This window comes from Schistocerca cancellata, chromosome 5 (genome assembly GCF_023864275.1).
Source record: "Schistocerca cancellata isolate TAMUIC-IGC-003103 chromosome 5, iqSchCanc2.1, whole genome shotgun sequence".
Taxonomy (NCBI): Eukaryota; Metazoa; Arthropoda; class Insecta; order Orthoptera; family Acrididae; genus Schistocerca; species Schistocerca cancellata.
The window spans coordinates 53,124,525-53,138,470 of record NC_064630.1 but is presented as its reverse complement, the minus strand read 5'-3'; the positions used below and the strand labels follow the sequence as shown (position 1 = coordinate 53,138,470).

Below are 13,946 nucleotides of genomic sequence, written 5' to 3'. Positions count from 1 at the left end.
CCGTTTTAGACAATCAGCTCGGGCCTCCTTACCAATTTTCATCGTGCCCTAACGATACCAAACAGTTTCTCTATTACAGCTGTTTGAAATTCTGTTGCCTCGCATCCATGATTTAGTATATACGAAATTGGAATTTTCCTCGCAGACGGGTACTAGTAGCTGAATCACAGCTACGTGTCTCCCCGAATATTCCTCTTGATTCCGTGAATCAGTGTGGTGAGCGGTTGCTAGTTGAGTGATCTCATTGGTTACTGGTGAGTGTATTTCCATTGGCGTGTTTTCGGGGGCATGCGCTTTCACGATGGTTGGCGGTGTGTGCGCTGCGAAGGAGGAGACTGTTTTGAATCTAATTGTGCAGAAAAAGATCTAAATGAGACGTAATAATTTTATTTACAATGTTTTGAGAACTTGTGGATACCACCTCGTACTTTCACTCACAGTAGGATAAAAGTCGTTTTGAATACTAAATGACCACTTCGGCAATATAGGTCATTGTTCACGCCATTGTAACCAGTCTGTATTTTCCATTGTTTTATTTAATACTAACTGTTCCGGGCACGCATTGCTTTCAAATGGAAAAGAAAGGAAAGAGAAAGCCCACTTTTCTAGCATGTACGGGAATCGGAATACGTCCTAATCTCCTTCTTTCTCCCGTCTCCGTTCATCTCATCCTTCTCCTCTCTTTATCCATCTCCTCCTCCTTCTCCTTCTCTCTGTCCAAAACCTCCTCACCCCTCTCTCTGTCAATCTTCTCCTCCCACCTCTCGCTCCATCTCCTCTTGCCCCTCTCTATGTTCATCCCCGCTTTCTACATCTACATCTACATCCATACTCCGCAAGCCACCTGACGGTGTGTGGCGGAGGGTACCTTCAGTACCTCTATCGGTTCTCCCTTCTATTCCAGTCTCGTATTGTTCGTGGAAAGAAGGACTGTCGGTATGCCTCTGTGTGGGCTCTAATCTCTCTGATCTTATCCTCGTGGTCTCTTCTCGAGATATACGTAGAAGGGAGCAATATACTGCTTGACTACTCGGTGAAGGTATGTTCTCGAAACTTCAACAAAAGCCCGAACCGAGTTACTGAGCGTCTCTCTTGTAGAGTCTTCCACTGCAGTTTATCTATCGTCTCTGTACGCTTTCGCGATTACTAAATGATCCTGTAACGAAGCGCGCTGCTCTCAGTCGGATCTTCTCTATCTCTTCTATCAACCCTATCTGGTATGGATCGCACACCGGTGAGCAGTACTCAAGTGTACTGTAACCTACTTCATTTGTTTTCCGACTGCATTTCCTTAGGATTCTTCCAATGAATCTGTCTGGCATCTGCTTTACCGACGGTTAGTTTTATGTGGTCATTCCATTTTAAATCACTCCTAATGCCTACTCCCAGATAATCTATGGCTTCCAGTTGCTGACTTCCTATATTGTAGCTAAATGATAAAGGATCTTTCTTTCTATGTATTCACAGCACATTACAATTGTCTACATTGTGATTCAATTGCCATTCCTGCACCATGCGTCAATTCGTTGCAGATCCTCCTGCAATTTAGTACAATTTTCCATTGTTACAACCTCTCGATGTGCATCATCCACAAAAAGCCTCACTGAACTTCAGATGTTATCCACAAGGTCATTTATATACAGGGTGGTCCATTGATCGTGACCGAGCCAAATATCTCACGAAATAAGCGTCAAACGAAAAAACTACACAGAACGAAACTTGTCTAGTTTGAAGGGGGAAACCAGATGGCGCTATGGCTGCCCCATGAGATGGCGTTGCCATAGGTCAAACGGATATCAACTGCGTTTTTTTAAATAGGAACCCCCAGTTTTTATTACATATTCGTGTAGTACGTAAAGAAATATGAATGTTTTACGTGGACCACTTTATTCGCCTTGTGATAGGTGGCGCTCTAATAGTCACAAACATATGGCTCACAATTTTAGACAAACAGTTGGTAACAGGTAGGTTTTTTAAAATTAAAATACAGAACATTTTATTTCGGTTGTTCCAATGTGATACATGTAGCTTTGTGAACTTTTCATTTCTGAGAACGCATGCTGTTACTGCGTGATCACCTATAAATACCACATTAACGCAATAAATGCTCAAAATGATGTCCGTCAACCTCAATGAATTTGGTAATACGTGTAATGACATTCCCCTTAACAGCGAGTAGTTCGCCTTCCGTAATGTTCGCACATGCACTGACAATGCGCTTAAGCATGTGGTCAGGCGTTGTCGGTGGATCACGATAGCAAATATTCTTCAACTTTCCCCACAGAAAGAAATCCAGGAACGTCGGATCCGGTGAACGTGCACGCCATGGTATGGTGCTTCAACGACCAATCCACCTGTCAAGAAATATGCTATTCAATACCGCTTCAACCACATGCGATCTGTGTGCTGCACATCCATCATGTTGGAAGTACATCGCCATTCTGTCATGCAGTGAAACATCTTGTAGTAACATTGTAAGACGTCGTGGTCTCCTGACCTTCATTGCTTACATATTCCGCCCTCACAATCATATTTCGCACATCAAGACGCTTCATTCGAACCCAAACTCGATAAGATAAAGTAAATGATATGAAATTAACAAGTAAGCACACCGTGGTTGAAATACTCGAGGCTGGCGTACACACATACATTCCAGACACGACGGTCACAGAAGCTTTTAGTTCGGGAGAGAAACCGCACAACGGGACGCCGGTTCCTTCAGAGGACGACCCAGCCTATGTCGCCCGGTGACTGCCCGTGTAGCGGACAGCGTGGGCCCGAGTGAAAGGGGGGAATGACCCCATGTTCGGCTTAAAAGCAAATTCCGCTACACTGTGTGGGAGCGGCCAGCCTACGCATTCTTTACACGTAACAGGCAGTTTCAGAGATTTTCACAGGGAGACAGCAAACGCCAAACGCCAATGCTACAGGTTTTCAGATTGGTTGCCTTAAACGAAACGTCATTCTTCCATTTTAGAAGAGCAATGCTGATTGTCAGACGATATTTCTGACGCCTTGAGCTGAAGGAATAATGGAAGAGACCGAAAGATATACCCCTTCATGTCTGGCATGGAGAGGCGCCGTTCCATTGTCGCTCTTGGAGCGAGGAACAAGTCTCTCCTCAGTACTTCACTGGGAGAGCACCTCTGTCGAGAGCGAATCGAAGTGCTACTCTATATTGAGTCCTTTCAATTAAGCGTTGTTCACTGTGTTGTCCGACACACTTATTGAGCGGTGTGAACGGACAGAGCTATAGTTAAACGCCTGTGAGCGAATTTTGAGTAGCATCGCGGTGGACTGGTTATCTGACCGGTGTACCACACCAATAGTTAGACTAGGGGCGAATAGGAATCCTTGACTTCATCAAGGCATAGGGAAAGTTTGATTGGCGAAGGTCAATCCAGATAGAACGAGAGTTATCTTATTTGTCAGCAGCGAGCGCAGACAGCAGTCATCGCAGCTTACGGTATTGTGCGCTACAGCTATTGCGAACCTCATATTTCCTCCACAACAGTACACTTCACTGCATTTCACACGCGACAGCCTCGACCATACCTAGCAACATTCTAGAGGATAATTATTCAAGTTGAGTAGGTGCGCCTCTCAGCCATTCTGCCAAGTCAACAACCATCTTAAACTTTGTATTGAAATTTCATTACTGAGTCCTATCCTTGAGAGGTAACTTCACATACCGAAAAGAACCAGGATATAACTTGTTCAATTCATAACTAAAAGTGCCATTGTGATTTTTCAGAATTTTTGCAAAATAAATAATAACTTTCGTTAGTTTCATGTTTCTCTTACACTAACTAGCACTACTCCAGTACCCAAGTATCCCACGAGTTACGTAAGAAATTTTGTGAATTTTTATGTCATTTCCTTACAGCGGACTACTCCAGAAGATACTTATTGCTGAAAGTTTTTCAGGCATTTCTCTTTAGAACGTTAGGAGCGCCTGTCTGACTTCTGTAGTAGTGTGGGGGTGGAAATTGCATCTTGCAGGAGCCACAGGTTAAAGGGTACATCTCAGATTAATTCGTTGCGCAGAATAACACAATAACAGATCAACCACGCACGCTCAGAACATCGGTAGAACATTACGTAGGAAATCAGCATACATTGTACCATTTAGATTGCCATCGATAAAATGGGGGCCAATTATACTTCCTCCCATAATGCCGCACCATACATTAACACGCCAAGGTCGCTGATGTTCCACTTCTCGCAGCCATCGTGGATTTTCCGTTGCCCAATAGTGCATATTATGCCGGTTTACCTTACCGTTGTTGGTGAATGACGCTTCGTCGCTAAATAGAACGCGTGCAAAAAATCTGTTATCGTCCCGTAATTTCTCTTGTGCCCAGTGGCAGAACTGTACACGACGTTCAAAGTCGTCGCCATGCAATCCCTGGTGCAAAGAAATATGGTACGGGTGCATTCGATGTTGATGTAGAATTCTCAACACCGACGTTTTTGAGATTCCCGATTCTCGCGCAGTTTGTCTGCTACTGATGTGCGGATTAGCCGCGACAGCAGCTAAAATTCCTTCTTGGACATCATCATTTGTTGCAGGTCGTGGTTGACGTTTCACATGTGGCTGAACACTTCCGGCGAACGGTCCGGACCCTTGGACGATGTCGTCTAGGATACCGAGCAGCATACATATAACAAGCCCGTTGGGCATCTTGATCACAATAGCGGTACATCAACACGATATCGACCTCTTCCGCAATTGGTAAACGGTCCATTTTAACATGGGTAATGTATCAAGAAGCAAATACCGTCCGCACTGGGGTAGTGTTACATGATACCATGTACTTATACGTTTGTGACTATTACAGCCCCTCTATCACAAAGCGAAAAAAGTGGTCCAATTCAAACATTCATATTTCTTTACGTATTACACGAATATGTAATAAAAATGTGGGTTCAAATTTGAAAAACGCGGTTGATATCCGTTTGACCTATAGCAGCGCCATCTAGCGGGCCAACCATAGCACCATATGGTTTCCCCCTAGAAGCTAGACAAGTTTCGTTCTTTGTAGTTTTTCGTTTGATGTTTATTTCATGAGATATTTGGCCCGGTCACTATCAATGGACCACCCTATATATTGTGAATAGCAACGGTCCTACGACACTCCCCTGCGGCACACCTGAAATCACTGTTACTTCGGAAGACTTCTCTCCATTGAGAATGACATGCTGCGTTCTGTTATCTAGGAAGTCCTCAATCCATTCCCGGTGCCAGCCAGCCAGCCAGCCAGCCCAGCCGAGCAGAGCCGCAGCGGTCCAGCAGCAGCAGCAGCAGCAGCAGCTGTCCCGGTCCCGGCCTGCAGCAGCGGTCCCGCCGGCAGCAGCCAGCCAGTCCTCCTGCAGCAGCAGCAGCAGCGGTCCAGCCAGCCAGCCAGCAGCAGCAGCCCCGGCTCCATCCGCGGCAGCAGCAGCAGCAGTAGCTGCGGCGTTCCTGCCACCCGCCATCGCCGTCGCCGCCGCCGTCGTCGCCGTCCGACCCTGGTCTTCGTCCGTCTTCGTCTTCCTCCGTCTTTGTCTTCGTCTGTCCCCAGTTTGTGTCCTTTCCTTTTCGTCCTGTGCGTTTTTGTTTCTCCCTGTCGTCATGTCCGCCCCCACCACCACCGCCACCACTACCACCACCGACATAGTTTATACTTCCCCTTCCGCCGCCTCCACCACTATAACATGGTGTGCCCAGTCGCACCCCCCTCCTTCCATCCCACCTCTCCTCACTCTCCCTTCGCCCTCGCTCTTTGTCGCCCCCTCTCCAGCTTCTTCCTCCCGCTCATCTCGGTCTGATCCTTTCCCCCCCCACTCCCCCAGCCTGTCACTGCAGCTCCGGCTAGGGTGGTAGCCCGTCGGGCCACTGTCCATGCCCAGCTCTCCCCATCGCCTTCGCCATCACCGCCGCCACCGTCACCGTCATCGTCGCCGTCGCCCTCACCGTCACCGTCACCATCTCCGGCGCCGACTGCTGCGGCCACGCCGGGACCTGTCCCTTCCCACCACCTCCCTGTAGCTCCTGTCCCTAATATCACCACCCGCCCTTCTGCCGCCATTAAACGCCCTAGTGGCACCCCCACCTCCTCCGCTCCCAAAAAGGCCCTGCCCCGACCTCCGTCCCCCCCCCAGGGTGCCATGGATGTCTCCCCACCTGGCCCTGCTCCCTCCTCCTCCTCCTCCTCCTCCCCCCCCCCTGTTTATACAAATACCTCCTGTCCCATCCCAATCCTTCCTTCCTCGAGGCCCGGAACCTCTCCCTCCTCCTCCGCCAACACTTCCCTGGTGCCCCCATCTCTCTACTTACTCCCAGACGGGATTCTGTTCTCATCTCCTCCCCCAGCCCAACCCTCCATACTGACATCCTCTCCCGCCTCCCCATCACCCGTTTTGGCCCCAACTCCTCCCTCACCCCTGCTCCTTCTCCATCTCCTACCCGCCAACCCCAACCCCTGCATCGACCGCCAACCCTCACCGCCGTTATCACTCGGCTCAGTCCGTCGATCACGGTGGAGGAGGTGTTGGCGGAGCTCAAGGCGCATCCCACGCTCGAGGTGCGGGCGGTCCGCCGCATTTTCAACTCGGCCGGCCCCACCCGCCTTATGCGGGTTTTCTCCGAGGACATCCCCTCCATTGACCGTCTCCTGAAGGAGGGTGCCCTCCTCTTCAACCATCACTACAAGGTCGACCCCTCCCGTTCCCCTCCTCAATCCCTGTGCTGCCAGAGGTGTCTGCGCTATAACGCACACCCAACAGCTGACTGCCGCGAGGCCCCCACCTGCCCGCATTGTAGGCAAGCGCACTTCCTCCGGCAGTGCCCTAACCTTCAATCCCCTCCCTCCTCCAATACCTGCAATCTCCCCCATCCCACCTACTCCCAAAAGTGTAAAGCCCAACCACCTCCGACCACTCCTGAACTCACCGTACCTGTCCGTCCTCTGGACGCCCCCACCCCTCCTGGCAATTCCCTTCGTCCCCCCCCCCCCACCACTGAGGACATCATCAGGTTCCTCACCATCATCCTGCAGAATGTTCATCCCTTTCAGCGCCCCCACACCCTCCAACAGATCTCCCTCGCCGCCCGTTCCATTTTCCACCTCAAAATGTACGCCACCTACTCCAACAACCCGGCCCATTTCACCTTCTCACGTCTTGACACCCTCGTCTAAATCCCTGTCATGGCGCGACAGCAACGTATCCTTTTCAACAATATCCACTCCCTTCCCACCAACAAGAACCTCTTCCTGCACACCCTTGCCACCCACCACGTGGATGCCTTCCTCCTCAATGAAACCTTCCTCCAACCCCACCACTCCATCCACACATCACCCTATCTCCTCCACCGCTCCGATAATCCCCTCCCACTTGCGCGTGGCGGAGTTGCCATTGGTCACCACCGCCAGATCCCCGTTCAGCTCCAACCTCTCCTTCCCGACCCCACCGAACACTTGATCCTTAGTCTCTTCTTCCCCGGCCTTACCATTACCTGCGCCACCATCTATGTCCGCCCCAATGCCCCTACTCATTTTGACTTCCTCTCCCACATCGACCGTACCTTCTCCTCCTAAGTGATTGCCGCCGACCTCAACATCCATAGTCGTTCCGCCGCCCAGTTACGGCGGTGGCATCGGTTCCTCTCCTCCCTTCAAGGCGACCTCATCCCCAACCCCCAGCACACCCGTCCCGAATCCAACTCCACGCCTGATGTTATCCTCTCCTCCCCCAACCTCCTTGGTTGCATAACGGTGGATGTCCTGGAGCCTATTGGTAGCGACCATCTTCTTGTCCTCCTCACCATTTCAGATGGTCGTCGCCCCCACCCTGACCCTCGTAATGACCCTCCCCCTAAGTACGTCCATGACTATTCCCATGCAAACTGGAATGCCTACTGGGATACCCTTTCCACCCAGGTCGATAGCCACCCCTTCACCTACCACCACCCTGACGATGTCACCCATGCCGCCTCCTTTCTCCAGCACACCTTGTCTGAGGCCGTGGAGGCCCACGTCCCTACTGTCGCCGTCCACCCCCACCATCCTACCTTACCCCCACAGGCCGTCCTCCACCTCCGTGAATCCCGCCGTCTCTACCGTGCCTTCCTCCGCACGCGTGACCCGGACACACTACAACACCACCGGCAACTCCAGCGACACATTCGTAATTTGCTCATGGCAAAGAAACGCCGGGACTGGCGACAGACATGCACCCATTTAAATGCTACCCTCCCAATCAACTCGTCCAAGTTCTGGTCGGCCTTCCGTCGCCTTACCGGAACTAAACGCTCCCCCTATTATCCTCTTCTCCATGATGATCACCCTTTCCCTGACACCCTTAGTGAGGCCAATCACTTTGCCCCCTACCTCTCCGATGTATTTTCCATCCCCGATGATCCCCAGTTCGATTACTCCCTCTTCCCAGATATCCGCGATCAAACCGACACCTCTGTCCCTCCCCTCGCTCCTGGTTTCCAGTACTTGGACAACATTGCACACACGGAACTCAATGCCCCCATCATTACACAGGATCTCATTGATACACTCCGCACAAAACGCAACACCACTCCTGGTCACGATCGTGTCACCTACCGTCACCTTCGTGAAGCTCCTGTCTCTTTCCTCTACACCCTGGCCAGGCTCCACAATGTAGTCCTGTCCACCGGTTACTACCCCGACCTGTGGAAAACCTCCCGTATCCTCATGTTCCTTAAACCTGGCAAACCGACGTCCGCCGTCTCCTTCTACCATCCCATCAGCCTTCCCTCGGTCTTCAGCAAGGTCCTGGAATCTATCCTCACCCGACGCATCCACCAGCATCTCCGCCAGCACCGCCTCCTTCCCATTACCCAGTGTGGTTTTCGGCCGTCCTTCCCTTCCGACGACCTTCTCCTTCACCTCACTCATCTCCTTTCTGAACAACTTAATTCCCGTCGTTCCGCAATCTTCCTCTCCCTGGACCTCGAACGTGCTTATGACCGCATATGGCATTCCAGTCTCCTCTTCAAGCTCCAAACCTTCGCCCTTCCCATTAACTACGTCCGTCTGATCGGCTCCTTTCTCTCCCGCCGTCCTTCCTTTGTCACCATCAATAACACACATTTCTACACCTTTTTCCCCTCCGCCGGTGTGCCCCAAGGCTCCGTCCTCTCCCCCCTTCTGTACCTTTTGTACACGGCGGACATGCCGCCGCCGTCAGCCCCCATCCCCCTTCTCCAGTTTGTTGATGACACCGCCTTCCTTGCCCTTGCCCCCACCCTACAGCGCTCCCAACACCTTCTCCAATCCCATCTTGACCGGTTCATCGCTTGGTGCAACCAGTGGCTGCTCAAGGTCAATCCCTCCAAAACCCAGGCGATCATTGTAGGCAAAACCACCCCTTCCTTCCGCCTCCTTGATCTCACCATCTATGGACGTCCTATCGCCCTCACTCCCACCCTTAAGTACCTTGGCGTCACCCTTGACCATCGCCCCTCCTGGACTCTCCACCTCCGGACAATCCAAGCCAAGGCACGCTCCCGACTCAGTCTCCTCAAGCTCCTCTCCGGCCGTACGTGGTGGCTGGACCCCTCCACCATTCTCCACACCTATAAATCCCTCATCCGCCCTATCCTTTGTTATGCCCATCCGGCTTGGATCTCCGCCCCCCCTACTTTTTACAAATCCCTCCAAATCCTTGAACGCCATGCTCTCCGCCTCGCCTATCACATCTGTCTCCCCTCCCCTATGCGGCTCCTGTACGATTTCATCCCCTTCCCCCACCTCCTCCTTTTCCTTGAAAGGATACGGATCCTGTACACCTCCCGTAAACTCGATCCTCCTCACCCGCTCGTCTCCCTGATCCTCTCCCACCCCCAACCGCTGCCGCGCCTGTATTCCCACGTCCCACCCGGTCTCCATCTCTCCACCCTCCTTACCCTCTCCCAAGGTGGCTTCCGCCAGCTCCCCCTCCCTGATGATGTCCTCCTCCCCTCCATCTACCCCTGCTATCAACTTTGATCCTCCCCCCCCTCCCTGTGTCCTTTCCTTTAGGCACCCTCCCTCCCTCCCTTCCCTTCCCTTCTTTTTCCTTTCCCCCCTTCCTCCTCCCCTCTTCCCCAGGGCTTCCCCTCCCCCTTCCTCCCTCCCCCGCTCTCCTCTGCCCATGGCATCTCTGCTCTCCCCTCTCCCATTCACCTCCTCCTCCTCCTCCTCCTCCTCCCCACTTGGCAGGTCCCCGGACTCGTACACGCTCAGTGAACATTCGCGCGCTTGAGATCGTCGCCGTCAGTGTTTCGTGTGTGTGCCTTCGTTTGTGTGTAGTGTTGTTCGCCGTCACGCCACCACCGTTCACATGCCGTCGCCATCATGTATGTTCTGTGCACCGTATCGCCTAGTGTTTCTCGTCCAGCGTGAACGGCTCCATGTTTTTTTTCGATTTTTAGTGTCTACATTTTTTGCCCACCGTTTTGCTGTCTTCTCTGTGCCACCTTTATGTACTACTTGTTGTCAAACTCGAGGCTGAAGAGCGGCGTATTGTGCTGCTGCCAGCCCGCCTTTGTATAAGGTGTTTAAAATCACAATAAAGAAAAAAAATCAAGTCACACAATTGGTCTGATAGTCCATATAACTTTGTTTATTAAACGACTGTGCGGAACTGTCTCAAACGCCTCGCGGTAGTCAAGAAACACGGCATCTGCCTGGGAACTCGTGTCTATGGCTCTGAGTCTCGTGGATGAACAGCGCGAGCTGTGTTTCACACGATCGTCTTTTTCGAAACCCATGCTGATTCCTACAGAGTAGATTTCTAGTCTCCAGAAAAGTCATTATACTCGAACATAATACGTGTTCCAAAATTCTACGATTGATCGACGTTAGAGATATATGTCTATAGCTCTGCACATCTGTTCGACGTGCCTTCTTGAAAACAGGGATGACCTGTGCCCTTTTCCAATCTTTTGGAACCCTACGCTCTTCTAGAGACCTACGGTACACCGATGCAAGAAGGGGTACAAGTTCCTTCGCGTACTCTGTGTAAAATCGAGCTGGTATTTCATCAGGTCCAGCGGCCTTTCCTCTTTTGAGCGATTTTAATTGTTTTTCTATCCCTCTGTCGTCTATTTCGATATCTACCATTTTGTCATCTCTGCGACAATCTGAAGAAGGAACTACAGTGCAGTCTTCCTCTGTGAAACAGCTTTGGAACAAGACATTTAGTATTTCGGCCTTTAGTCTGTCATCCTCTGTTTCAGTACCATTTTGGTCACAGAGTGTCTGGACATTTTGTTTTGATCCACCTACCGCTTTGACATAAGACCAAAATATCTTAGGAGTTTCTGCGAAGTCAGTACATAGAACTTTACTTTCGAATTCGTTGAACGCCTCTCTCATAGCCCTCCTCACACTACATTTCGCTTCGTGTACATCGCTTCGTCTACATCTACATCTACGTACGCTTTGTGATCAAAAGTATCCGGACACCCCCAAAAACATACGTTTTTCATATTAGGTGCATTGTGCTGCCACCTGCTGACTGGTACTCCATATCAGTAGTCATTAGTCATCGTGAGAGAGCAGAATGGGGCGCTTCGCGGGACTCACAGACTTAGAACGTTTGGGTGCCACTTGTATCATACATCTGTACGCGGGATTTCCACACTCCTAAACGTCCCCAGATCCACTGTTTCCTATGTCATAGTGAAGTTGAAACGTGAAGGGACACGTACAACACAAAAGCGTACAGGTGGACCTCGTCTGTTGACTGACAGAGACTGCCGACAGTTATATATTTCGTATGGCTAATAGAATACAGCAGTAAGTAAGTAATAACACAAACAACGTATAAAAGCAATGAATGGTCAATATGTTACAGGCAACAAACAATTATTAGATCTAAAACAGGAAGTAAAACACAAAATACACAAAAATACATAGAAATTATAGTAACAGTATCTAGTAATAGGTTTTTCAGAAGGAAAAGAGTAGACCAGACTCATGGTTGTATGTCCAAGTCTGGCTGCTGGACCTGTGAGGATTTCCCAGCTTTACAGAATCAGCACAGACATGAACTGCCGACAGTTGAAGAGAGTCGTAATGTGTAATAGACAGATATCTATCCAGAGCATCACACAGGAATTACTAACTGCATCGGCTCCACTGCAAGCACTATGACAGTTAGGCGGCAGGTGAGAAAACTTGGATTACATGGTCGAGTGACTGCTTACAAGCCACACATCACGCCGGTAAATTCCAAACGACGCCTCGCTTGGTGTAAAGACCGTAAATATTGGACGATTGAACAGTGAAGAAACGTTGTGTGGAGTGACGAATCACGGTACGCAATGTGGCGATCCGATCGCAGGGTGTGGGTATGGTGAATGCCCGGTGAACGTCATCTGCCAGCGTGCGTAGTGCAAACAGTAAAATTCGGATGCGGTGGTGTTGTGGTGTGGTCGTGTTTTTCATGGAGGGGCTTGCGTCTCTTGTTGTTTTGCGTGGCACTATGACAGCAAAGACCTACACTGATGTTTTAAGCGCCTTCTAGGTTTCCACTGTTGAAGAGCACTTCGGGGATGGCGACTGCGTCTTTCAACACGATCGAGCACCTGTTCATAATGCACGCCTGTAGCGGAGTGATTACGCGACAGTAACATCCCTGTAATGGAGTGGCCAGCACGGAGTCCTGACCTGAATCCTATAGAACACCTTTGGGATGTTTTGGAACGCCGACTTCGTGCCAGGCCTCACCGACCGACATCGATACCTCTCCTGAGTGCAGCACTCCGTGAAGAATGGGCTGCCAGTCGCCAACAAACCCTCCAGCAACCGATTGAACGTATACCTGCGGGAGTGGAAGTTGTCATCAAGGCTAATGGTGGGCCAACACCATATTGAATTCCAGCAATACCGAAGGAGAGCGCTACGAACTTGAAAGCGTTTTCAGCCAGGTATCCGGATGCTTTTGATCACTGTGTACGTAATCCGCGCCGGCCGCGGTGGCCGTGCGGTTCTAGGTGATGCAGTCCGGAACCGCGGGACTGCTGCGGTCGCAGGTTCGACTCCTGCCTTGGGCATGGATGTGTGTGATGTCCTTAGGTTAGTTAGGTTTAAGTAGTTCTAGGTTCTAGGGGACTGGTGACCTAAGATGTTGAGTCCAATAGCGCTCAGAGCCATTTGAACCATTTTGAACGTAATCCGCGAGCCATGTTACGGTGCATGGGGGAGTTTGCCCTGCACCACTATTAGTCTTTTCCTTTCCTGTTCCACTCCCATACAGAGTGGGGGAAAAGCGTCTGTTTGTATGCGTCAGTATGAGCCCCAATTTCTCGTATCTTATCATCATGCTTCCTGCACGAAATGTATGTTGGCAGCAGTAAATTTGTTCTGCACTCAGCTCAATAGTGTTCCGCGAAAAGCAAGCCGCCTCCCATCCGGGGATTCTCATTTGGGTTCCCGCAGCTTCTCCGTAATACCTGCGTATTGTACGAACCTACCGGTAACAAATCTAGCAGCCTGCCTCTAAATTGCTTCGATGTCTTCCTTCGGTCCGACCTGGCACGGAACTCAAACACTCGAGCAGTTCACGTATATGGTCAAAAAGTTTTATGTCGTCAGACTACCGGTTTCGGTCTATAATGAATATCTTCAAATCTGTTTTATAAAAACATGTCCTAATATACTGGAGCCATAGTCGCATCGTCAAATGTTAAACACAAAATCATCTCCAGTATTTGACGATGCCACTATAGCTCCAGTATTTTAAGACATGTTTTTATAAAATAGATCTGAAGATAGTCATTATAGACCGAAACCGGTAGTCTGATGACATAAAAAAATTGCAACCATAGACGTTAAGTAAAGGAAATTTATTCTATTTTCAGGTCACTGTTCAATTTGCGACAGTGCAACAGCTTGTGAAACTCCAGCAGTTCTGAAGAATAGGTCGCAGTAGCGTCCTACATG

At 50.2% G+C, this 13,946-nt stretch overlaps 1 protein-coding gene across 1 annotated transcript in view; it reads left to right on the top strand.

Annotated features, from left to right (window-relative positions):
- LOC126187848 (uncharacterized) overlaps positions 1–13,946 on the top strand; it is a 356,937-nt gene that overhangs the window by 99,370 nt on the left and 243,621 nt on the right. The gene's annotated exons all lie outside the window — the stretch shown is intronic.